We start from the raw sequence: 27,450 nt of genomic DNA, 5'->3' as shown, positions 1-27,450 counted from the left end.
GTAGGGGTCCTGGCCGCAGACCCACTAGAAACTGTTCACGAAGAGTGTTCTTCCTGCTTATATAGCCCTCTGGTTCTTCTGCCCTCCAATGTTTAAACAGTTCACCCAAGGGGAGGGTAAATACTTCTAAAGATTCCCCAATTCCCTGTCTGGCCCTGAAAAACTCATGGACGGTGCCCCGACCTGCCTTCGGACCTGCTTGGATTTGGATGCCATTCTTTGTCTCCCCCGCTCACAGTCTCACGTAATGTCACTATTTTTAGATGTTCATGAGTAACTGCTGGCAATTTAAATGAAAAAAAAAACTATTTGAAATATATCTTTCCTAAATTAATGTATATATTTTTTCATAAATCTTAAACTATTTTAAAGTCTCACTGCTGTGTAAACAAATTCAATGGTTGAATTTAGAGAATATTGGAGATTGCACTTGCATGAACAATAGTTTGTGTAACAATTTACAAATGTTAATTTGATTATGGAGGTTTAAGTTGAGGGTGTTCCAAATCTAAAACCTGCACAGACACAGACGACTGTGAGTTTTGCTAAAAGGTTAAAAACTGAAGGCACTCATTTAATTCATGATCTAGCCATGCCACAATAGATTAGAAAGGAGACAGAGTGATTTAATGTTTTTTATTAGTAAATCATTGTACAGCTCCTGTACATTAATAATTAATAACCTTCTGTGTATTGGCTTACCCTGTGTCTCTCTCCTGTGTGAACAAGTTGGTGGGTTCTTAAACTGCTTGCCTGACTAAAACTCTTCCCACACTGACTGCAGGTGAAAGGCTTCTCTCCTGTGTGAATAAACTGGTGGGATTTTAAACTGCCTGCCTGACTAAAGCTCTTCCCACACTGACTGCAGGTGAAGGGTTTCTCTCCTGTGTGAACAAGCTGGTGTCTTTTTAAGAGAGTTGACTTATTAAATGTCTTCCCACACTCACTGCAGCTAAATGGTTTGTCTTCTGTGTGAACAAGCTGGTGTCTTTTTAAAGGGCTTAACCCATTAAAACTCTTGCCACACTGACTGCAGCTGAAAGGTTTCTCTCCTGTGTGAACAAGCTGGTGTCTTTTTAAATTGCTTAAATGACTAAAACCCTTCCCACACTGTATACAGCTAAAGGGTTTCTCTCCTGTGTGAACAAGCTGGTGGGTTTTTAATTTGCTTGCCAAACTAAAACTCTTCCCACACTGACTACATTTAAATGGTTTATCTCCTGTGTGAATAAGCTGGTGTCTTTCTAGATTACTTGCCTGACTAAAACTCTTCCCACACTGACTGCAGCTGAAAGGTTTCTCTCCTGTGTGAATAAGCTGGTGAGTTTTTAAATGGTTTGAGCGACTGAAACACTTCCCACATAGAGTACAACTGAATGTTCTCTCCCCCTTGTGAGTGCACTGGTGACTTTTTATTTGACTTGATTGCACCGACAGTCTCTGTATTTCTGCAGAAGAAAGCCTAATTATTATCAAGTCCTCTGGGCCTCCCTGTTGTTCCTCCCTGTACTGACTCTCCTCTGTAAGCTGTAACTCAGTACTGTTCTCTTCATTAGGTACATCAGTCTGCTGCTCTGCAGGGTCAATCAACTGGGGCTCCATGTCATGCCCTATTACTTCAAACTCATCCAGTTCTTCTTTAACCACATGTACAGAGATGCCATCCAGTTCATTACAGCTTTGTCTAATATTTTTAGTGTCCAGATTATTAAACCTGTCTCTTACATCATCAGATACCAAGACTCCAGATGTCTCACTCTCAGGCTCTGTCTTTATCATGTGCACAGAACCCAGATCCTCCACACTCTGTCTGCTCTCTGTGTGCTGGTCACTGAGTTTCTCTTTCCTTTCTGCAGCAGTGAGCTCTGTCTCCTGCATTAGACTGAAGCTCCATTCCTCCTCACTGTGCTGCTGTTCAAGAGCAGCCCTTTCCTTAGCATCAGGGAGAGTACTGGCCTCTGAGCCTGAAAACACAGGACAAGAGAACAAGACCTTTAACATGGACTGAGAGTACAATTCAAAAGCAAATAACAGCACAGAGAAAGTAGAACATAACTTTAAGATACAGGGATTTATACCGTTTAGAACGAGAAGTAAAGAGTACTAAAGACAGCCCAAAGCTTACTTTTTGCTTTAACAGACAGACAAAAATGTACACTGAAAAATAACACTCAGGATTAACAACTTTTCTTCACATAAAGTGGGTATAGAAAGTCACCACTCCCTTTTAAACTTAGTACCTTTTGTTGTATGACACTCTGAAAATAAAAAGTAATCCACATTAGCCAAGTGAAAATAAAATTCTAAAACATTCTGAAAAGTAATTAGTATTCCAACAGTAAAATTCCTTATTTGGATAGATGAACGCCCCCTTACAACTGCATTTGTAAACTTGCTCATGTTTAACCAATCACCTTACAGATCACACAACAAATTAATTGGCTCCCACTTGTGATCAATTGTGGTGTTTTTCGTAAGTTCAGAATAAAAGCAGCTGTTTCTAGAGGATTCCACTGGTTGGGTGCATTTCAAAGCTAAGAATTGACTATGCTTTCAAAAGAACTTTGAGATAAAGCTGTAGAAAGGCACAAGCCAGGACATGGGTATAAAAAGATTTCAAAGGCTTTAAGTATCCCATGGAGCACAGTCAAGACCATCATTAGGAAGTGGAAGACGTATGGCATCACCCAGACTTTAACTAGATCAGGCCGTTCCTTTCAAACTGGATTACCGAGCAAGAAGGAGACTGATCAGAGAGGCTACCAAGAGGCTAATGGCAACTTTGAAGGAGCTACAGGCATTTGAACTTGAACTTGAACTTTATTGCCATATGTAACTGGTACAATGGAATTCTTACTTACAGAAAGTCTCTCGATTGTAAAACAAGTGTAAAAAACAAAACAAAGTGCAAACAGTGTATCAAGACAATATACAAACAAACAATAGACAATGTGCAAGTAAACATGTAGACAGTTTGAATGTAAACAATTCAGACGTGTAAACAATGACTGGAGATGTGCAATAGATAAGAAATCATAAAGAGGTAGATGGTGATGGTGAAGGTGTGGTCCGAGGGAGATGGCTAAATGTGTTCGCCAGTCTCACTGCTTGTGGATAGAAGCTATTGAAGAATCTAGTGGTAAGTGTCCGTATGCTCTTATATCTCTTGCCTGAGGGCAGTGGGGTGAAGAGCTCATGCCCGGGGTGGTGACTGTCCTCTGTGATGGCCAGAATTCTACCATGGCAGCAGTCCTCATAGACCTGTTTAATCTCGGTGAGAACGCAGCCGATGATCTTCTGGGCCATATTGACCATCCTCTGCAGTGCCTTTCTTTCTCACGAAGAGGTGTTGCCATACCACACGGTGATCCCGTTGGTGAGGACGCTCTCGATGGTGCAGCGGTAGAAGTTCACCAACACATGTATTGGCATCCCCCATCACTTGAGGCACCTCAAGAAATAAAGGCGCTGATGAGCCTTCTTCATGATAGAGTCCAGGTTAGATCTTTAGAGGTGTGAATTCCCAAAAACCTAAAGCTGGTGACTGTTTCCACTTCCGTTCCATCAATACTGAGTGGGCTGTGGGTGTATGGCCTGTGTCTCCGAAAGTCCACTATTAGCTCTTTCATTTTCTTTATGTTCAAGTCCAGGTTATTGTTATAACACCACCTAAGCAGCTGTACAACTTCATCCCTGTAAGTGGACTCGTCATCATCACTGATCAGTCCTATAATAGTGGTGTCATCTGCAAACTTAATGATGCGGTTGTTGCTGTGTCTTGCTGTACAGTCGTGAGTAAATAGGGAGTACAACCTTGGACTCAGACAGCAGCCTTGTGGGGTTCCAGTGCTCAGGGTGAGTGGTGTTGATGTTTTATTGCCTATCCGCACCACCTCGATAAGAAAGTCCAGCAGCCAGTTGCAGACAGAGTTGCACAGACCTAATCCCCTGAGCTTTGTCACCAGTTGACTGGGTATGATAGAATTGAATGCTAAACTGTAGTCCACAAACAGCATTCTCACATAAGAGTTCTTAGTGTCCAGGTGTTCCAAGGCTGTATGCAGAGCCAGGGAGACAGCATCATCCACTAATCTGTTGTTCTGGTAGGTGAACTGCAAGGGATCCAGGGACTCTGTGATGGAGGAGTTGATGTGTGACAACACCAGCTTCTCCAGGCATTTCATCACCACAGATGTTAATGCTACTGGGTGGTTATCATTCAGGCATGCCACTTTTGCCTTTTTGGGGGTTGGAACAATAGTGTTTTTTTTTAAAGCAGGTGGGGACCATGGACTGTGACAGGGAGGAGTTAAAGACATTTATATCAAAGACTGGTCATTGGTGTACATGTGACAACAATATCACAAAAGCTCCACAAATCTGGCCTGTATAGAAAGAAGGCAAGAAAAAAGCCACTCCTTAAAAATGTCACATCAAGTCTCATTTATGTTTTGCTAAAAAGCACCTTAAAGATTCTGTGGCCAAATGAGACCAAAATTGAACGCTCTGGCCACAATGCAAAATGGTATGTCTGAAAAAAAAACCACAATACATCTCACCATCCAAAGATCACCATTCCTACAGTAAAGCACGGTGGTGGCAGCATCCTGTTATGGGGGTGTTTCTGTTCAGCTGGGACTGGGGCACTTGTCAGGATAGAAGGGAAGATGGATTGTGCAAATTACAGGCAGATTCTTGAAGAAAACCTGGAGCCTTCAGCCAGGAAGTTGAAAATGGGAAGATGGTTCACCTTTCAACATGATGATGACCCAAAGCACACCACAAAAGCAACCGTACAGTGGCTGAAGGACAGGAAGGTGAATGTCCTTGAGTGGCCTTGTCAGAGCCCCCGCCTAAATTCCATCGAAAATCATCGAAATTCTAGGGGACTTTAATATACACATCGATTCAAGGTCTTCCAGTCTGGCTAAAGACTTCCTTTCTCTATTGGGATGCTTTGATCTTACTCAGTTTGTCTGTACCCCTACAAATAACAAAGGACACACCTTAGATTTAATTATTGCAAATGACTCCTTTGTCTCCCACTGCTCTCCCCTTGTTCTAGGCCTCTCTGACCACTTAGCCATTCTCTTCAATCTGGAATTACCTGTTTCTAACACCTCCCCCCCCGTGCTCTGTAAACTTCCACAACTGGCGATCAATTGATCACCTAAGGTTTGCAAATTCTGTTCTGTCTTCCTTATCTTGTTTCTCTTCCTCTGAACCTCTAGAGGACAAAATACAGTTACTTGACAGTGCTCTTTTATCTACCCTTGATACCTTTGCTCCTTTAAAAATTCGAACCATCTCTTTCTCTCACCCTGCCCCCTGGTACAATGACCAGCTGCGATCCATGAAAGTAGCCTCTCGCAAACTTGAGCGTAGGTGGCGTCTTTCTGGCCTAAATGTACATTATCAGGCTTGGAAAGATTACTTATCTGAATACAAGATTACTATAGAGTCTGCTAGATCCACCTACTTCTCTCACATCAAAATCACCAAAACAACCCCAGACATCTTTTCTCCACCATCAACAGACTGCTCAAGCCAAACTGCCCCACCACATTACCTGCCTCATCACAACTTCGCAACACATTCTTAGATTTCTTTAGTTCTAAGATTGACAAATTCGGCATCACATTATCTCCACTACGCATATTATTTCCATACCTCCTCCCTCCTCATCTAACTTCTCTGTTTCCCTTCTCTCCAGCTTCTCCCTTCTTGACTTAGCATCCCTCAATAAACTAGTTACACGCATGAAACCCACCACATCTATTTTAGATCCCATTTCCACCTCTTTATTTCAGTCTTGTTTCTCTTCTCTCTGTCCCATTGTCCTCAATATTATACATGAATCCATGAGCACTGGCATTTTACCAACAGTCCTCAAAACTGCTGCCATTACCCCCGTACCAAAAAAGCCAAACATGGCTCTCGACAATCTTAACAATTTTTGCCCCATCTCCAACTTACCCTTTCTTGCTAAAATTCTAGAACGTGCTGTCACACTTCAGTTACATAACCACCTCATGACAAACAACCTTTTCAAACCCCTCCAATCTGGCTTCCGTCAACTTCACAGCACAGAAACTGCCCTGGTCAAAGTCACCAACGATCTTCTAATAGCTTCTGATTCTGGTTTTCTTTCTGTACTCATCCTTCTTGATCTCAGTGCTGCTTTTGACACTGTTGACCATAACATCTTACTTTCTCGTCTTGAGACTGTGTTTGGAGTTTCTGACACTGCTCTCAAATGGTTCCAATCTTACCTCACTGATCACTGTCACTTTGTCTCTCTTAATGGGTACAGGTCAGAAATTGGTCTTGTTAAATCTGGTGTTCCTCAGGGCTCAAAAGTGGGCCCCTTGCTCTTCAGCATTTACATGTTCCCACTTGGCCAGCTTTTAGGATCACATGGCCTCAGCTTTAATTTTTACGCTAACGATACTCAAATATACATCCATACCAACCCTGACACTGATGTGGCTGTCTCTATTCTATCTAATTGCATCTCTGACATAATAATTTGGATGACTCAAAACTTCCTTAATCTTAACTGCGACAAGACTGAAGTCATGCTTATTGGCACCCCCCATCAACTTCGTAAAGCCAGTCCTGTAACCCTATCTGTAGATGGCTCTGTACTTGAGTTTCAATCAAAATTGAAAAACCTTGGGGTTATATTCGATTCTGGCTCAACATTAATAGCTAACACTTATATAGCACTTTTCTGGACACTCCTCTCAAAGCACTTTACAGGTAATGGGGACCCTCCACCACCATCAATGTGCAGCATCCACCTGGATGATGCAACGGCAGCCATAGTGTACAAGAAAACTCACCACACATCAGCTATCAGTGGGAGGAGAGCAAAGTAATGTAGCCAATTCATAGAGGGAGGCAATGATTGGTAAGGGCCAATGGGAAATTTGGCCAGGACACCGAGGTTACACCCCTACTCTTTTCGATTTTTAATGGGACCTGGGATTTTTAATGAGCACAGACCTCAGTTTTACGTCTCATCCGAAGGACGGCGCCTGTTTACAGTATAGTGTCCCCGTCACTATACTGGGCATTAGGACCCACATGGACCACAGGGTGAGCGCCCCCTGCTGGCTCCACTTAACACCTCTTCCAGTAGTAACCTTAGTTTTTCCCAAGAGGTCTCCCATCCAGGTACTGACCAGGCTCACACCCGTAGCTTCAGTGGGTTGCCAGTTGTGAGTTGCAGGGTGATATGGCCAATCACCCTGCAATCACCCCCACATTCGACCCACATGTTCACCATACTGTCAAAACATCTTTTTTTTCACTTTAGAAATATCGCTAGACTATGCTCTATGCTATCATTAACTGTGGCTGAAAAGCTGATCAACACATTTGTATTCTCTTGAATTAACTACTGTAATGCTCTACTCGCTGGGGTATCTAAATCTACTCTGAACAAACTGCAGTATGTCCTAAATTCAGCAGCCAGAATCCTGACCAGGTCTAGTGCAAGTGTTCACATTACTCCTATCCTGGAGTCCTTGCACTGGCTTCCAGTTAAATTCCATGTAGACTTTAAAATCCTCATGCTCACCTATAAGACTCTGCATGGATTGGCACCTCAGTACCTGTCTGAACTATTATCACCCTATTCCCCACCTCGCAACCTTCGCTCTTCTAATTCTGCTCTCCTTACTGTCCCCCAAGCCTTTCTACATTGTATGGGTGACCTGGCCTTCTCCTGTTATGCCCCCAAGCTCTGGAACTCTCTCCCCAAGGATATCAGAGAGTCACCTTCTCTAAACTCCTTCAAATCCTGACTCAAAACCCTTTTCTTTAGAAAAGCCTTTACTTAACTGGTTCCATTCTTCACCCCTCTGCTTTTCTTAGTACCACCATCCATGTCTCCTCTGTATATTGTAATTGTATTTTATCTTGTGTATTCTTTTTATTTATTGTTGTCATCCTGTAAAGCGCTTTGAGAAGCCACCTTTAAAGGCACTATATAAAATAAAGTTTATTATTATTATATTATTATTTAGAATAACTCGAAGACAGTCCATCAACGGTCACCACACAGTTTGACTGCGCCTGAATGATTCAGCAGGGAGGAATGGGCAAATATTCCTCCCTCTACTTGTGCAAAGTTGGTAGAGATGTATCCAAGCAGACTCAAGGCTGAAAGTCAAGCAAAAAGGTGCATCCATCAAGAATTAACTCAGGGGGTGTTCTCTTATCCAACCCAGTTATTGTACTTTTTATTTTCAGAAATTTTGCTTTCTATTTCCACTTGGATGTTGTAAGGTACAAATTGTAAATAAGTCTGATTTTATTTGTCTTCTTTTTGGCAACAAAAGGTGAACATTTTGAAAGGGGGTAGTGACTTTCTATACCCATTGTACATAAAGCACTGTTGGAATCACATACCTCTACTGACAGCAGCAATTATCATCAATGACCAGCAAAGTGCTTAAATAACCATGTCCAAGTTCAAATGTGAAAACTGCATCATATTAACTCAAGACCCAAACAAAAACAAAGATCAAAACTCACAAATGATCTGAATCTGATTCACGGCAAATACAGTGAATTTAACTGAGATGACTGTCTCTCTAGAAGGCTAATATACATTTTGCTGTGTGCTTAATCCAAAGAGGTCAGAAAGAGAACACTGGAAACTTCAGTGTTTGTAGTCAACTCATCAATAAGGACAGACAACACTGGACAGACAATGTTTTCATAGCTCCCAGACAGACCAGTACACAGCATTGGAGACACCCCGATATTCACTTAATTCTGCAAGCAACAGTCGTATGGCAGGGTACACCCTGGATGGGAAGCCAGTCTATCACTAGGCGCACAGACACACTTACCTGGAGGAAACCTACGTGAACACGGAGAGAACATGCAAAAATTAGAGAGCACCCCAGGCCTGGGATTAAACCCAGGGCTCCAACTCTTGAAGCAGCGATGTTGAGCCCTGTGCCACCATGACACTCATAACGATGAATGTTGTTAATAATATTATTACAGTGATTTTAGGCTGTGGGTGTGAGTCTGTGGCTGCTCTGCAATGGACTGATGTCCCATCCAGGGTGTATCCTGCCTTGTACCAGTTGCCTGCTGAGATAGGCTCCAGCTCTCTCATGACCGTGTACTGGATAAAGGGACTGGAACAGTGCAGAGTTCAGACTGGCAGAGTGCAGTGCAGTGCTAGACAGGCGCAAGTCTCCTTCCTGACCAGCAGGTCAACTGGTCAGATCCTGAAAAAAGGAAGTGGTCTATAAACAGCAGCAACACTTGCAAAGACACTAATCTGATTAAACCGTTGTGGTTTGCTATTAGTTATATGTCTATATAATTGATTTCAGACATTTTTGGAGAAGTACAAGTTTTTATTTAGTCAAGAATTAGGCTTTTCCCTGTCTAGCACTGCACTGGAAATCTAAAAACAGCAATAACACTTGCATGGATGCAAACATTACTGAAGAACAGTACTTTTATATTCACTGTGTACTTTATATCACATTAAACCCAGTTTTGAGGATGCTCAACTTTTTGTGTTGTTAGAAATGTAACTTTTGGTAACTGTTTTAACGGAGCCTTTATTTTGAAAAGTAAGATAAACGGGAAGCCAATTTCCGTTGCTTAAAGTTGCTTAACACTGCTAAAAATGGGCCAGCGTCTGTTTGATCGAGAAGCGAAAAATCGAGAAGATTTTAAGCTCAGCTGCTGTTGTGTTATAGAGAAGGACTAGTTAAAAGCTCATATTCAGAAATTACAATTTTCAATATGCCAAAATTCCATGACTTTACGTTAAAACTAATACCTCATTCACAAGTTCACTGTTACGTGTACGTGGTTATGCCAAGAAAAAATAAATAAATTGATAACCCTATATATTTATGATAATTACACCATTATCCTACTATAGCAGTTAAAGACAAAATATGTAAAATTTGTGAAATATAACGCAGCCTGCAAATATCTGTGGACGCTCGACCTTTTAAATCTTGTTTAACAATTCCTGGCTTACAGCCAGGAAAAATATTTCCAGATTTTTCTTCGCTTTTGTAAATCTTAAAGCGCTGGAAAAACGTTTGGCGGAGCGATCGCGTTTCTTTAGAGGGGGTCTAAACATTGTACTAATTCAATTAAATTAGTACTAATTTAAAATAAAATACTAATTAAAAACTAAAATATGAGTCATTGTGAACGAATCCCCCTAACTGTATTACAGATGTTTTCAGCACCATAACCGGACAAACGGGAGTTCAGTTTCCAGTAAAAAATCCCGTTGCTATATCACGCAAACCTTTCCCAATACACTCTGCACAATATTCTCACCAGTTAAATACACTGTTTTTAAACACACTGACTTCATACAACTCACTACACTGACCTGACAGCTCCAGTTTCGTGTCCATTTCTTCTTTTATTTCTGCAGTGACTTCACAGGGAAGCGTGTGTCCAACATGATCTGTCTGCGCCTGATCTCCTCCTGTTCCCGAATCCTTCTCCCACAACTGCAATCTCCACTTCAGGCTCTCGTTTTCTTTCTTCAGTTGCGCCATTTCACTTCCGACACTGTCTTCCACACACTGGATGATTTTAAACACGGTCCGTCTCACCAGAATCCGGGAGATGCTGCGCAGTTTGTCTTGAAAATCGTCCTCAGAGTCAGACATCTTGTTTCGGAAAATTTCTGACACTTCATACACGATCGATTTGAGCAAAACCTCCATGAAAGAGTGAAGCTCGGTTTGGAGAATTAAGAGGCAATTCGCCATCTTCTTGCTGACCTGCAGACCCTGCACAGATTTACAGCAAAACAGGGTCACGCTTTCAACAGTTGAAAAACACTGCGCCTGTGGCTGGAAGGTTGCCGGTTCAAATCCCACAGCCGACAGAGGAATCCAATTCCGTTGGGCTCCTGAGCAAGGCCCTTAACCCCACTGTTCCAGGGGCGACATACAATGGCAGACGCTGCGCTCTGACCCCAGGCTCTCTCCCTGTCTGTGTCTCATGGAGAGCAAGCTGGGGTACGCGAAAAGATAATTCCTAATGCAAGAAATTGTAAAGGGTTAATAAAGTGATGTTATTATTATTTACTATTCATCTAAAGCAGGCGATCTAATCACATTCCATGAGCTGAAATGGCTGCCCTTCCGCGCAGCATGATGACGACATTCAGTGGACCTGCAGCAAATCCAAAACAACCAAAGAGAGGAGCTGAGAAAGAGGATATTCTCTAACTGGATATGGCACTCACTTTACCTGCTAGCGCCACCTAGTCAGGAGGAGCTACACTGCTCGTGTCTGAATTAAGTATGATTGCAAATTTATTTCCACATGCTGCACCTTCAAGGACATAATTATGTACCATATTTTCAAGGAAGCGGTTTATTGTAGAACATAAGTAATATGTTCAAATACGTTTATTTGGAATTTTTCTTTCCCACCCACTTTTATTCAAAATATGTTTCTCTCATCCTAGCGTTAATCCCGCATCAGCAGGGTCCGCTTCTCGGCATGCCCGTCTCCATTTGGTGGTTTGAACCAAATCTTTGAGTTGACGTTGCCATTAAATGCGACGGAGAATACTTCAACCGGCGCGTCGCTCTGCCTGCCGTCGGAGGTGGGGGGGAGTAGAACAAAGTAATGTAGCCAATTCATAGAGGGAGATTATTAGGAGGCATGGGAAATTTGGCCAGGACACCGGGGTTACACCCCTACTCTTTTCGAGAAACACCCTGGGATTTTTAATGACCACAAAGAATCAATACCTTGGTTTTACGTCTCATCCGAAAGACGGTGCTTGTTTACAGTATAGTGTCCCTGTCACTATACTGGGGCATTAGGACCCACATGGACTGCAGGGTGAGCGCCCCCTGCTGGCCTCACTAACACCTCTTCCAGCAGCAACCTTAGTTTTTCCCAGGAGGTCTCGCATCCAGGTACTGACCAGGTTCACACCTGCTTAGCTTCAGTGAGTTGCCAATTGTAAATTGCAGGGTATTGTTCAAAATATGTTTAACACGTTTAAAATACAATTAAATTGAAGTATCAAAGACTACATACAAGTGTTAGATGTAATCACCAGTTAATCTCTTATGTTTTGCGATACACAATCAGCACAGGAACACCAACAAATTATGAAAATAAAATAATTATGTATCCTAAAGAAATAGAAAAGCTAACAAAGACATCAAGTGCAAAATAAAAATAAAAATACAAATATAAAAGTATATTCTGTCAGACATGCTATAATAAGATTTGGTTTAACAATTGTTAAACAAAGAGGGTGGGTTGTTAAAATGCACTGATTTTTTGGAAATCTACATATTCCAGTTATTCTTCAGGAATATGCCATAGTGTCTGATGTTATCCGTGAGAAAGTGACAGTTTCAGTACTGACCTTCCTGATTTTACAGTTGATTTGTTCTTGGATAGTGTGGAAATGAAATATAAGAAATGCAATATTAATCACATCTGTGTAACCTCTGCTTGTTCCTCCCTGCATATCCTTCTGGAATTCAACATGTAAAAATATTCATTGGAAATTAGTTTGGACAGCCCGCTGTCTGACAAACAAGGTTAAAGATATAACATTTAGCTACATTTCTCTGCTGAAGAGACCAGTTTGGTCTCCAGTTGATAAACAACAAGCTCAGGCAGTGCTCATTCAAATCACTTATATGGGACATCACACCAATTTAATACTACTTTGCAGTACACGATTAGCTTTATATGCTCCTTCATTCAAACAAATATCAGAAGGGGCATATAAACTATGTTCATCCCTTTCCATGATGCAGATTCAAACTGGGGTTGTTGTGGCTGCAAAGCAAAGTCCTGACCACTATAAAATCACGGTAATCTACCTCTGCTATGCCATGCCAACGTGGACACCTCGGTGATCTCATCGTGACCCAAGGATCTGATAAGTCCTGACTTTGTACATCAACTGAGTTTCATTAAATAGACTCTGCAGTGCTCTGGGTGCCAGCTAGCTCTCTAACAAGCACGCTATAAAGACAGGCATTACAGTTTGCTTGCATCACGCACAGAATGGCAATGCCCCGTGTGGTACAGTGGTTAGAAATCCTAGTTTTTACCCATACAGGCTGGGTTTGATTGAATGTACGGGAATCTGGCTCTTTAACCTTTTGGTTTCCAAAATATCAGCTCACTGTACAAATAAGCTCCATAAAGTACCATAAGTGTTACGGCTTCAGCTGGTCTTAATTAACCCCTCATTATCCAATTTCCCTTACACAACCCTTCCGTCACGATTTAAACCCTCAGTTCACCCGGTAACATCGTTCGGTATTAGTATCTTTTCCACCTCCTAAGCTCACCTCTCCCGTTCCCTCTTAGTACCAGTTCTTCCTTGTCTGGACTCCCTAAACTGTCAAAAATGGTGTGAACAACTCTATGCAGGTCGTGTAGCGAATGAATCAAAAAGAGTAGGGTGAAGTACTTAGACATTTCCTTTTTTTTTTGCTCTGTGCTGGATATTGGGTCCCAATGGAGCTTTAGGAGAAGAGAGAATATTCTGCTTTCTAAATTTGGTTTCGGAGACTTTCGGCTTTTGACTTTAAGTTGTAAGCAAAGCACCTATGGAGTGGGATCTTTGAGCTGTATGAATTCAATTTTCAAAGGCCGGAAGAGGGGCACAAGACACGCGGATGCAAAAAGTGTTGTCATCTGCTTCCAGCTGCGAAATTCCGTTCACAGATGCTGAAGAATTTGCTTCCAAGGCAGGGGGTACAAGCAATTTCGCATTTTAAAACGAGCAGGAAAAGCGGAACAGCGCTTTTCCTTCGTGGTACGGGCACACAACAATGTGAGGAGGGGACCATAGTCGGCAGTATTCAAACCTACGCGGGGAGACCCCAATGGATTTCTAGTCCATCGCCTCAAGCACTCGGCCACGACTACAGCGAGCGCCGCCGCCGCCGCGTTCTTCCAACAATCTTACATGGATTGCGAGGCGGTGGCGGAAACCTTTTTCAAAGTCGTTCTCCGTTTAAAAAAAAACGTTTACAAAATTCAAACCTTGCAGACAGACACGCCTTAGAGGACTTAAGGGTGGCTTAATGTGGGAATGATAAAGTCTCCCTGTCCAGACAGGAAAATGGTACTTTGTTAGACAGAAAACAACAGAGAAATGTCTACAAGCATTTTAGAAGCCGCACCACGCCGCACTTGAAATAGCTCTTACATTAGTGTTAGACGCAGGAATTTTATTTACGCTCTTACAAATGCGATGGAAAGCAAAACAAAGTAAAGCAGAGCAAAACAAAACGAACAAAATAAAACCCTCACGTCCTGCACTTGAATACAGATGCAGCCATTAAAAGTGAGTGGTACAAGCCCGTACTGCGGGCATTTCGCTTCTTCTTAGCGCGTCATAACGCATCAAACCGCAGTAAGTGATAGGCTGGTTAAAATGACCGACATGGGCACTCGTGGTGCGTTGGTCGGTCGTGGAAAGATTAAATCATTTAATGTCTTTACTGTGAAATAATGTTTTGATCCGCTTAGTATTAAATATTTATATGGAATTTTAGAACTAAAAGGAAATTTTAATAGCTGAGCATAAAAAGAAGTGGAGCATAAGGCATCTGAAGGTCATAAACGATATTAATTTAGCAACATAAACATATTACTGTATGTAAACTGTACTGTATATGGCTGGTCTTGGTAGTTTAAAGAAAAAATTCACACCAATCTTCCATTTCTCCCTAAACATTTTAAGCATCAAAGTTTTATGAAACTGTCCCCAAATATGCAATTGCTGTAAAGAATGAATTTTAATTTAAAAATGTATTTAACACAAAAATTAAGCTGTTAAATTCCTCCGCCTGAGAATATAGTCCCTCGTTGCTACGCAACTCAGAAACATAGCCACAAGTAACTAGCAAAGAGAGGACATTAGCTAGCCAATATGATTAAGGAATATATGACTTTTTTTGTTTATTTCTTTAGCACATTTATTTGAACATTTCCATCGATTGTACAACCACTTGGAAACTGTCCAATCCCTAGTTCGTCAGCCATTTTCTTTGACACTCCGGGCATGCTCCCACTGGCGCTGGTCTATGTCTTCTAGGATATAACCCCGGCGATTTGTTGTTAAAATTGGCTTTCTAATAACGCTGCACTAAACTCTTGTTTTTATGTCCACTATAACAGACATAATCTCCCTTGCTTTTAACCGAGCATTTAGTAATTTCTAAGAATGAAAATGATTTAAACTATGCGTTATCATGCGTTATCATGTTATCATTCAACAAGAGCTCAAGATATCAGAAGGAGCGCAACAAAGACTGCAGAAAAAGATATGTGTATCAGATACATGAGAATCCAAGCTTTTTTATCTATGCTTTCTTATCTACGCTAAGAAGTTGTCTTTAAAATTTCTTTAGCACACAGTAAAAATTCAAAATTCTGGGGTGTGCGTATACCAGAGATTATGGCACGGCTTCAGAATGGTGATTGGCTGACACCATCTAACACCCCTCTGATTGGTGAAAAAAGACCTGCTGATCTGTTCTACATACAGGAAGACAACAAGAATATGATTTTTTTCTATTCGAAACGTGTATTTTAAACATTTAATTAAGAAGTAAAAACCTTACAGCGTACACAGATTTCTCAGCTGATCAGGAGGAAGAAAAATCACCCGTGTTTCGCGCATAAAAAGTGGTTATCAACTATCGAAACCTGTTTTTGTGGGTAGTTTACCGTACCGCGGGTTTGTACCGTGCATTTTGAATGGCTGCATCTGTACAAGCCATCTGTGAAAGGAGACAATTCATTCACTATTCTCCTGTCTATCTCACCTAACGTATCGGCAGAGTTTGCTCTTTCACAGTCTCAGCCAGTTCAGCTTTCTTATCTGAGGCTGCAGCTCATGTACTTCCTTCAATCCCATAGCTCTCTCACACCCTTTCCACTCAGGCTATTTTTGCTCCCGCACTCTTGCTGCAGCTTACAGGCAGCCTTTCTGCCACTGGAGCAATCTTAGTCTCATTATCTGCCTGCACCTTCTCTCTGCTTTAACACCCTCATAGCCACTCTCTGCCAAACTGGAAAAACCCAAAGCAGCACCCTGATCTGAGATCTGCACTTGGACCTCAGCTGATCATCACACTGCCACTCTATCTGACAGCAGCTGCAGCGTAACAGTTTACAGCTGAAGAGAGGTCTGTTATATCTAACAATTCCAGTTTTTTTTTAATTCACTAGTTAATGGGAACATAAACCAGAAAACACAACCATCCAGTTACATTAAAACACATTTTGAAGGTAAAATCACAAGTACTGTAGCTTATATGGATCTTAAAACTGGCTCCACTTTTGTTAAAATGACTATAACGATTCCCAAAATAGAGGCATGGTTTTAGCTGTTGCACTACTTCTTTAAATTTATTAAATATGGAATATTCATATAGAATAATATAACTAAGGGAAAGTGTGGGTATCTGAAAAAGAAAAAACAAAAGTATCCTGATAAGATTATGAATATCATGAATATTAATTGTATTAATATAAATATATATATAGTTGATTTTGGTAGCTTAAAATAAAAAAGGTACACAATAGTTTTCCACCCCTACATAAACATTTCCTGCATCTAATTCTTTAATTTGGTCACTTGCTGTAGTTATTTAGCAACATGTTTTGACATGAACATGAAGAGTTGCTGTTTTTTTGAGTCCAATGGAAAATTAAACACTTGCAAGATTGTAGATAATGGAAACAGCAATGCTGGTGGTTTCCAGATTAGCTAATCCAAGCAAGAGTGATATATCAATGGTATGTTGATTAATAATATGTACATTATATTGACATGTATCAATTTTGAATTTATATTTTGTAATTGTTTTAACAAACGTGAATACTGCAATAGTGAATAAAGAAAACCAGTTAATGTTTGGGGGGAGGGGCTAAATATAAAATTAGATAATAAGATCATTAATGTTCAGGATTTTGTAATAATCCAATAATTTTTAATAATTCATGACATGACATACTCTGTCTTACATATTTAAAGTTACATTGTTATACTTTATACTATTGTTTATACTATTAGATAAGATCACTTTATTGGCCACATAGACTTTTTTGCATTATGAATTTCTTTTCACATACCCAAGTTTGCTCTCCATGACACACAGACAGCAAGAGAAGCTTGAGGTCAGAGCACAGGGTCAGCAATTGTACAGCACCGCTGGAGCAGTTGGGGTTAAGGGCCTTGCTCAGGGGCATAGCAGAGTAAGGTTTCTCTGCTGACCGCAAGATTTGAACCAGCAACCTTCCAGCCACAGGAACAGTTCCAGAGCCACTGCTCTGCCTTTATAGTATACTTAATAGACCCCTATTATTTTAAAGTCAAACTTTAAGCAAAAGACTTATTACTATGTTTTACTAAATAGTAATTACTAATTACTTACTAAAGGTAAGACTAATTATATTCCATATTTAGTCAACTAGACTAAATTAATAGTAGGTGAATAGAAAGTAGCTGTGACTAATAGATGTTTTAGGCAACCTGACTAAGAATATGACTAAATCTAAAACTGGTGACTAAATTAACATAGGGTGCCACCCAGCCTAGATAGAACATGTGAAGCACTTTATTTCTCCCAAATATGACATTTCATCCCCTACACTGCACTGCACTTGTACACAGCAGTCTTCATCAAATACATATTTGTCCAGCCCATTATGTAGCATAAACCCTTGCTGTTGTGGCAAGAGGTCACTTTCCAAAACTTTTTTGCATACAATTGTTCCTAACAATTGTAGTTGAGGACTTTTTCAATGAAATATGTCATGCACTTAGCTTAGTATAGTGCAACCCACTGCATTTGATTATCTTTAGTTAACTCCAAATGAATAAAAGGTGGTGTATCTCAACAACAGGCCATGTGTTAACTGTACAGGATGTTACTGATTGCCCTGTGTAGTGGCAATGCTTATTAATAAGACAGAATTAAGCATTGCTGTGCTTTCCTAAATGAGGCCCCATCTCTCTCTTCATTTCTGTGGTCCAGCCACACATAAGCTATTCATGAAGGCTGATTTAAGGTGTTTTCTTTTAATAAGGGACAGCTCCCAAATGGGGATGCACTTATCTAAGCCTAGCTATCATGATCAATGGTCATCCATTGGCACCTATCTGTCTAGGGAGTGCCAGATGGACATCTGGACTGCATTCCTAAGAGTCAGGAGTAAGTGACTCATCTCTCACCTTGATCAACCAATCAGGGACTGGCAGGGTGTGGTAATACCATGTGGGTCTCCCATGCCAGCCAAACTCTCAACCAATCAGCAAACATCTGCATTTTGGTCAAAAGGTTAGCACAAGCTCAGGTAGGGGCTCTCCTTGGCCATTTTCATGCATCCTCAGAGATCACGTGACAACTGCTGTTGTCTGCACTAGGACTTGGACTTTGTTCTAAGCGGGAGGCCAAGGATCCCGTACGTACTCAAGAATTCTGCAATGACCAATGTGAATGCTCCGCTTGATTAACGGCAGCCTACAGTTGGACCCTCACCAACAACCTGACTAGCTTATTCAGAAGCAGCGCTAGACCGGGAACGAACCAGTTTCTTCCGATATGCCATGTTCTTGACATGTTGTTTTGTCAAATACAGACACTCCCAGTGTTCATTTCTCTTTTTTTTGCCTGCAACAGTCCTGAGGTTACAGTTTTATGCTGGTTTCCCTGCTACCCCAAATATAAAATTCTGGCTGTGCCACTCCTGACAGCCGCTGAAATGGGGAATTAGAATGACAGGTTTCTGTATGGATTTACACGATAAAGACACCTTAGCAACATATTAATGGGAGGTAGGGATATGCTAAGATTAATGGTTCACAGTTTTGTAATAAATCGCTTTTTTATATATTCATGGCATGATATGTCATATATTTTTAAATTACGTTGTTACTTAAGCATTAAAACAAAACATCAATGATTTAATGTTTATGTTAACCTTAAGAAAACACATCATATTCACAACAGACTATAAATAAACAATTTTTATGTATCTCGCTGAGGAAAACACGTTTTGTGAAAATGCCCCATGGTGTCAGATTTTCTACAGTAACTCTATGCAGGTAATTACTGTTATGTATATTATTATTAATTTTATATTTAATATACTGTGATATATACAATGAATAAAATATCAATACAGTATACATATTAATGTATTTTATTATTAAGAAAATAGTTTTTATTATCCCCAAGGGGCTATTTGTTAAAAATACATATTGCACATTGGCTGTGAATTGAACTCAGACCTCCTACGTAGCAGGTGAGAATTCTACTATGGAACCATCAATGCATCACTTTGTTGGGAGGATCTAAATTGAAAACCACTACATTTCATTTTCCAAAGAAGCAAATGTGCCTGAAGTTCAATGATATGACTGAATGCAAAACTTACAGAAATTTACTGAGAAACAGTGGAGGTTTTTCTTAAAGAAACCCCTTTCATATTAGCTCAGAACAATTTAGGTCAGTTCAGTTGTGTCACCTCCAATGCAACTCACAGTACACGAGTGTAAATCATTCTTTGAAAGTCATTCAAGTTACTTCAAGCCTCTTTTTTATATGCTTACATACTTAGTCTGGAGCTGTGGTAGTTCAGACGGCACGGGCGGGTTCAATCCCAGGTAGGGGTAAGCAATGTAGTTTATTGTTATTTCTTCCAGACGGCTCCCTGCTTTTCTATTGAGTAACAGGGGAGTTAATCCGGGGGCAATAGGCCGGCCAGAGTGTGATGCTAACCTCATCACCTTCACCTCCAGTGTCGGATGGTTGAGAAAAATGCCCTGACCCCCCATTCCCCATAGGCCTTTATCGCCTGAAAAAGGGACCTACCTACTAACAAAAAAACGACAAAAATTTTGTCATTGTCTAATTATTCAAAGGAACAAGTAATATGTTTATTCCATCCTGAAAAGAGAAGAGAGAACACACAACGTTGTGACTGTGAAGGCTTCTTCAGGCGTATAATTATGTCCATGTTTTCTTTCTACTTTCAGTTCATGCACGTATTGAGCTTGTAAAGATGGGAAATGAACAGGGAACACTCTTATGTGACTGGGATAGTACTCCTGATGCCCTGTTGCCCAATTAGATGGCTGACATCTCTGACAGCAAGTCTGTGGCCGAGCTCTCAATTCCTGGGACACATAACAACGTGGCTTTATATGGAGGCGCCTTGGTTGAATGTCAGAGATGTCAAGGCTGGCATACGATTCGTTGACATTCGATGCCGACATATTGAAAACAATCTCACCATCCACCTTGATGTAGTTTATCAGCAAGCAATTCTGGGGGATGTGTTTCGAGAAACCATTGCGTTCCTGAAAGAGAACACAGGAGAAGTGATTCTCATGCGTCTAAAAAAAGAACACGATGAAACAGGCTGCACTAACTCTTTTGGCAAAATGCTGAAAAACAAAATTGAGGCATATGGCCAATCGAATTACTGGGTGAAAAACCAAACCCCAACCCTTGGTGAAGCACGTGGAAAGATAGTTATTATAGAAAACTATCCCTGTGGTTCTGTTGGCATTAACTATTGGTCATTAGATATTGCAGATGATTACCATGTGCCAACAATTTTTCACACCCCACAGAAGTAGTCAGGAGCGAACGACCACCTAGAAAAGGCAAGGTATGGCAATCACTCACAGATCTTTCTGACCTTTGCTTCAGGGTCGAGTGGTGGGGAATACCCTAATGCAGTTGCTGATAGAGTCAATGCTGAGCTCTACTACTACTTGAATGGATTTGGAGACCAAACAATTCATTGGGGAATCATAGTCACGGACTTTCCAGTTTCAATACTTGCCCACAAGATAATTCAAAGCAATAAATAACTATTAGAACCAAGAAGTACAAAAGTAATAAAGGGATCACTGCTGTCTGATCCCCCTGTTTGGTTTTATGCTTTGCTCTAGATTTATAGACAATACATTTGAAATGCTGCAATACAGAAGTAAAGGCTTATAAATCAAAGTTGAACTCTTAACAGCTGTCTGATTTAGGTATGTTTACATAGATAAAGTAAAAACGCACCCAATATCTACTTAATAATTATTTGTAATAAGTGTTCTAAATAACAAGATTGCATCTGAAGAAAATATATCTTTTAATAGAAAACCTTCTGAAACAGCATTGTTCATACAAAATTGACCGTTCCTTGTGTATGCACTTTGTGTTTGTTAGAGCCATTTTATTGGTATTGTTTTTGCAATTTAAGATTAAAGACAGCTGTTGCATTCATCTTTGTCACTTCACTTAATTGTGCATTCTTGATTCATGATTGTGGTGATCATACTGAAAATGAAAGCATTAAGCAGGCATCTTGATTCTTGCATATGCAAGGTGTATAATTATTAAACTAGGTGTTATCATTGTTTGTGACAATGCTGTATGAATGATAATTACATGCATCATAATTACATACACTGACAATAATTAGCTCCTTGAAGCTGGTCTGTTAAGCGTACATGTATTTATCTAGAAGAAGTGTCAATGTAATCATGACCAGATGAGTTATAATCATTACTCTGACCTCTTAGGCTGCACCCTTGGAATTTCAGGAAATGTATCAGGACCCAAGATCACCCTTGACATTGGATCTCATCTTCCCTCATCTCTCAGTGATAGACTTATTTCTTTTTGGAGCCTCTACATTTATTTACGAATTACATCTTTTCACACCTTTTCCCCAGGACACTCTTTCTCACCTGCTCTGACCACTGTTCTCCCGTTATCGTCCTCTCTTTCCCACACACCTGAAGAAGGTTAAATCGCTTTTCCTTTGCTGGCTGTGTGTGTTCATCAGAATTAAAAAGCAAACTGAATGAATTCCAATTCCATCAGTGAATGGCTCAAGTGTAAACACCCATGCTCAGCTAAGAATGCTGAAGAACTTGAAGGTACAGAAAGTAGTCATATTCCTGATGATTAGCTTTTTAGGTTTCCCTTCATCTTTCTCGTCTGCTTCAGCCTCCAGAGGAGCCTGCGGCTTCTGTTCCTGCTGGAAAGCATGCGCTTGCTCTGGGCATCTGGAACACATGTATACACTTTTAAGATACCTAAAATGTGAATCATATATTCCAAACAAAGCTTTGAAAATAAACTAAAGAAGCATTTTAAGTTAATATCTCACCAAGCTGGTTTGTCTTCCGGTTTCCCAAGTACAAAACAACCCAAGGACTCCAACAGTCTCACAGCCAGTTTCATATTTGCCTCATTGAACTCGATCTCAATGTAATCCATGATCTGCCCCTTCCTCAGGTGATTCAACATGTCCTTCCTGGCCTGGCGAGAGGCCATCCTGATCTCCTCTGGTGTGTCTCACTTTATTCACACCCTCTTCAAGTGAAGAGGAAGCTGGTCAAAAGTCCCCATACTTTGCACACCAGAGGGATCTGTCACGACCACCAGCCAGCAGAGATCAATGCGTAAGCGAGCTAATCAGTACCAGCAGCGGATTACTATTAACAAGCGCCGCCGCACGAGTTAACACACCTGGAATTGCTCTACCGTGCGGCACGCCGGGTTATTTATACTTTTCTAACCTACTTTCTGTTGCTCGGTATTGAGTTCACTACTTGTTGCTCTGCCTAGCGTTTCTTACTCCTTTTGCCTTCCTGGAATTCTGTCTACACCTTTTGCCTTCGGACTTCGGATCTCGTCTCGCCCCTTGGATTGTTTGCTATCTTTGCCTGTTTCGGATTTGACCATGCAGCCCTCTTTTCAACCACAATTCTGTCTCACATTTTGGATTGTTCGCCACCAGTGCCTTTACCGGATCTCGACCTACCTTCGCCTTCGGACTACGACTCAGCTCCTGGTTCTGTACGCTTACTTACCTCCCTATGACTCCTGCATCTGCATCAGATCCTTTTCACCTCTACAGAGCAGTGTTACAGGATCCTTGTAGAATCTCAGTCATGGGTTCCCACTATGGTATTGACAGGAGACACTGGGCACTGATCTGAGCCGAACTGGCCTGTCTCCCAGTAACTCAGCATTACTGCGGAAAACTGGGCCTGCTCTCCGGCAGGATGGATTAGAGATGCCCACAGGGATTTTGGCTTTATTGAAGATGCTATTTCCGGATGGAGCCTGGGCCTGGTTGAAAACAACCAAAAAAACAGCAACTGGCTTTATTCCCCAGGAAAACAAAATAGACTGAAACTGGCTTTTGTTTTAATGGAATTTTATGCTACACTCTGTAGGGGTTTTGTGCATTTACTGGGACAGTTATTAGTTGTAGCAGTAAGTCACAGAATGATTATTTGATAGCTGTTAGAAAACCAGCCTTGCAAGATAACTCAGCAGAATACAAAAGGTATATATTCAAAAATGAAGAGTTACAAACCAAGAGAGACATACATTCAGTATACCATTCATTTATACCGTTTCGTTAATGAGCTTTGATTTAAACTTCTACACTAGATACTCAAAGGAAAGTACATCACTCTTAGGAATTCAATTGATATCAACTGGGGATGAGGTAACAATTGAATTCTCGAGCTGTAATGTAGAATGTTGAATACTCATCCAATCTGTGTGGATTCAGATCTCCTGCGGACACAAGGGAACAGCGACAGGCTTTTGCTGCGTCCAATCGGTGTCCTCTGGCTCGGTGCCAGGCAGTGAGGTGGGGGAGAAGGAGGGAGAGATTCCTGCTGCGGCATTGTTCATTGAACAATGAAAATATATTTACAAGATGCGGGGGAAAGTGCAACAACTTATTACAGTGCTAAATTCAATATTATTGATTACTAATAGTTTATGCTTACACCTAACTTTCTTAATTAGATGTATTTAAAACAGTGAACTACTGTAAGTGTAACATAACATTCAGAAATACAATCGAGAATAGTTTTGTGGTGTTTTATATAGATGAAACATTCCTAAAACGTATAACGTAACAAAATTAAAGACTATTAAAATCTGTAATCTTTCCACTTGTATGTCATTGGAAAATACAAGACGTTTCTGCTTTGTCTAAGGATGGTATCAAAAAGTAATCTAAGTGGTGAGAAAGCTGTCTCTGACTCTCTCTCGGGCGCGCGGGCGGTGTGTTGGCTCGCGCTGTTGGCGGCAGAGGCGTGGGAGAGCCGGGCAGGTGGTGACGGAGAAGAAAAATAAAGGCTTTCACTTCCTTTAACTCCGCAAGTCTGAGTTCTTGTGTCTGTCCTATCCAAAACCGAAAGTATTACAATATGTATCTATATAGCAGGTGGTGTACAGCTTTTTAGTATAGATTACACTTTTCTAAAACGTATTTAAAAAATAAAAACGATTACAATCTAATCTTTCCACGTTTGATCCCAAAATAAATCTAAATGGGGAGAAAGCTATGCTGAAAGTTTATTAAGATACTTAGAAGACAAAAATACTGTATCAATTTATGTTGCATTTGTCTGATTATGATTAAAAAATCACATATAATTAAACATGCATTTGTGATTTAAATTGAAATGCGATTTAAATAAATATAAATGTTTAGATTGTAACGCAATTTACAATTTGTTGATAATAGAACTGTTAAATTTTCTAAAGCTTTGTGATAGTTGACCCAGACAGCAAAAGATCAGCTGCACTGGTAAGATGCGACACCGAAGATATGATTAATAACCTTTTAAATCTGAAGGGAGATCTAAAGGGATCCCCCCCAACAAACACACAATAGAAGCAGGAAGCAGAAGCAGGGACTGTTGTCAGAAGGGAAGAAGGTGACTATTCATTGTTATCAAAAATGACTTAAATTAGATCATGTTGTGATATTTAGAAATATAAAAGTCAATTAATTGTCCATAATATTGCTTTTCTATTTTTTCAAAGAAATGTTTGTTAAATGAAAAGTCATAGTGCCAGCTGGATTTGAACACACAACCTATAGGTTAGTAATCAGGCACATAGACCAGTGGGCTACTGGGGAACTCACATAAAGAGAGAGGCGAAATAGCCCTACACAGTCCTGTCGCAGTACACGAATATAATCATATCGTTATTAATTTCTTTAGATACGCGATTCCATATTATATAAGCAGAAAAGCTTAAAACTACCACTTTTTTACATGCTATTTTACATGTTAGTTAAAGACTTCGATGTTTAAAATGTTTAGGGAGAAATGGAATACTGGTGTGTATTTTTTCTTTAAAGTACCGATCCCTGGAATCTGACTGGCTGACACCCTTCTGAAGTGGTTCCATAATATCTGGTATAGGGAAAAGAAAGAGTTGATAAAAAAGTCTGGATTCTCATGTATCTGATACAAGTATCTTTTAATACAGTCTTTGATGTGCTCTTGAGGATCCTTGTGATATTTTGCTCTGGTTGAATGATAAATGTCGCAGTTTAAATAATTTTCATAGTTAGAAATTATGAAACACTCTGTTAAAAGCAAGGGAGATTTTATGTCCGTTGCAGTAAAAGAAAATGCCTGACAAAGTAAGGCTTGGACAGATTCCAAGTGCTTGTACAAATGTGCTAAAGAACTTAGCAAAATAAAGTCATTTCTTTATCGTTTTGGCTAGCTAATGTCCTGTCCTCGTTAGTTAGATCAACGAAATGCTGTGGTGTTTGTCAAAGGAAAAACTAAAAGTATTTTAGTTTAAAATGACGGTTAGAAAGAATGTGGACCAGCGTAATACTTTGAGTTTACAGCTTGTCCAAAGTCATTCATTATTAATACTATTAGTAATATCTTCGGTAAAGGCTTTGATGCATAAAATATTTCTGCATAATTAAAATATTTCTGATAAAGGTAGGTTGTGTACTTTTGTCCAACTGAGCAATGTTGCTTTCATAAAATATACCGACTTTTTAATGACTGATGATTAACATGCTGTAATACACACTTTAAATTTAAAAGCTCAAATGCTGTACATGAGAGGTTAAGCTTTATTGGCTCCTCCTGGCAGTTTTACAAGGTGATTCCGGATACTTTCCGGCATGACGTCAAATGACGCGATGTACCGCATGCTCTGTGTTTTCATGCGACACGCCCACCGCGGTGTACCGCGAAATACCCCACGCGTTTTGAATGGCTGCATCTGCATTACAATAAAAATACACATTATGAATAAAGTTTAAACTGAGTGAATAAAGATACCATCCACACCTCTTTCATGTTTTTACATTTCGAAATAGTCTACAAATATGCCTTTACATCTATTCTAAAATCTTCAAATGTAGGACTCTTCCCAGGCCCTTTCATTTTCTGTATATAATAATGTGCCGCTATGATAATTAAGTCAATCACAAATTATTTTATGTATTATTTACAAAGTCTTTGAAATTTATCATAGCATCTATTTATTTAAAAATAATATAAATATTGGCCTCTTTTTAAATATAAGTTTGAAAATCAATCCAGAAAGTTTTTACCATAGGACAACCAAAATAAATGTTGAATAGTTTAAGGGCTACTTTCACAAAAAAGTCATCACCTATTGTATATTAATTTTAAGTCACTGCACAACAAGGGTGTTTACTGGATACATTTGATGAATTATTTTATATAAAACCTCCTTACCTTTATTGGGAAGCTCTGCTGGGACCTGGAAGGCAGCCCTAGGAAAGAAAAAGAAAAAGGGTGTGCGCTGCATTTGAAGTGGGTTAGAAGTGAGGCCATGGCAGCATGAGGTGAACCCCAAATGCCAGATTGTGAGAAGGCAGACCACAGAGAGCAAAGGGAAGGACTGCTTCAAGTGAAGGCTGTGCTTGTGACAGGGCTAGAAACTCAGCCACTTCTGTGGCTGGTCTGTGGGGAGCGCACTATGGCTGCCGTCACATCATCCAGGTGGGGCTGCACACTGATGGTGGTGGAGGAGAGTCCCCATTACCTTTAAAGCGCATTGAGTGGAGTGTCCAGAAAAGTGCTATAAAAGTGTAAGCAATTGTTATAAATTAACATTTACTGATTGCATGAATCTGTACTTTTGGGAGCACAGCTTCTAATTTTGTAAAATGGATGTATAATTTTGTCCATTCTTCCTGGACAAAGCTCTATAAAGTTATTTGGGCCTAACTGATGGAGGTGATAATATAATGTAACCAAGACTTTTCTTTTCTGGTTTAATCGTGCTGGTGTTTTTCTTGGCTTGTGTCAAAACAATACACTTTAGAGGCCTCTAATCTTCCTTAAGTTTTACATACTGTTAGCAGCTGTTAGCCATCTTAAATAGATCACTGTATGTCCTATGTCCTATGGAAAACTGTCATGATTACAAGCTCTAACAGAAATAGATTGTGGGAACAAGGGAGAATATTTTTGCAAGGCTCTGTAAACAGCAGCAGTTATATTTGGATCTCTTAAACCACAGTTAAGAAACAAACATTGCTTGCAATAAGTTCAGGTAAACCTATCTTGGTTTCTGTGTCAATGTTAGAAAG

The 27,450-nt window shown here is 40.2% G+C and overlaps 1 pseudogene across 1 annotated transcript; it reads right to left on the bottom strand.

The window, feature by feature from the left end:
- Positions 1–622: 622 nt before the first annotated feature.
- On the bottom strand, positions 623–11,188 carry LOC148643324 (uncharacterized; annotated as a pseudogene). The gene is made up of 2 exons (XR_015929007.1): positions 10,394–11,188; positions 623–1,964 (listed from the first exon to the last, which is right to left on the bottom strand). The product of XR_015929007.1 is annotated as an uncharacterized LOC148643324 (transcript).
- Between the last annotated feature and the right edge of the window lie 16,262 nt (positions 11,189–27,450).

This window comes from Lepisosteus platostomus, chromosome 22 (genome assembly GCF_059453375.1).
Source record: "Lepisosteus platostomus isolate fLepPlt1 chromosome 22, fLepPlt1.hap1, whole genome shotgun sequence".
In the NCBI taxonomy this organism is placed as follows: domain Eukaryota; kingdom Metazoa; phylum Chordata; class Actinopteri; order Semionotiformes; family Lepisosteidae; genus Lepisosteus; species Lepisosteus platostomus.
This window is presented reverse-complemented; position numbering and strand designations above follow the sequence as displayed.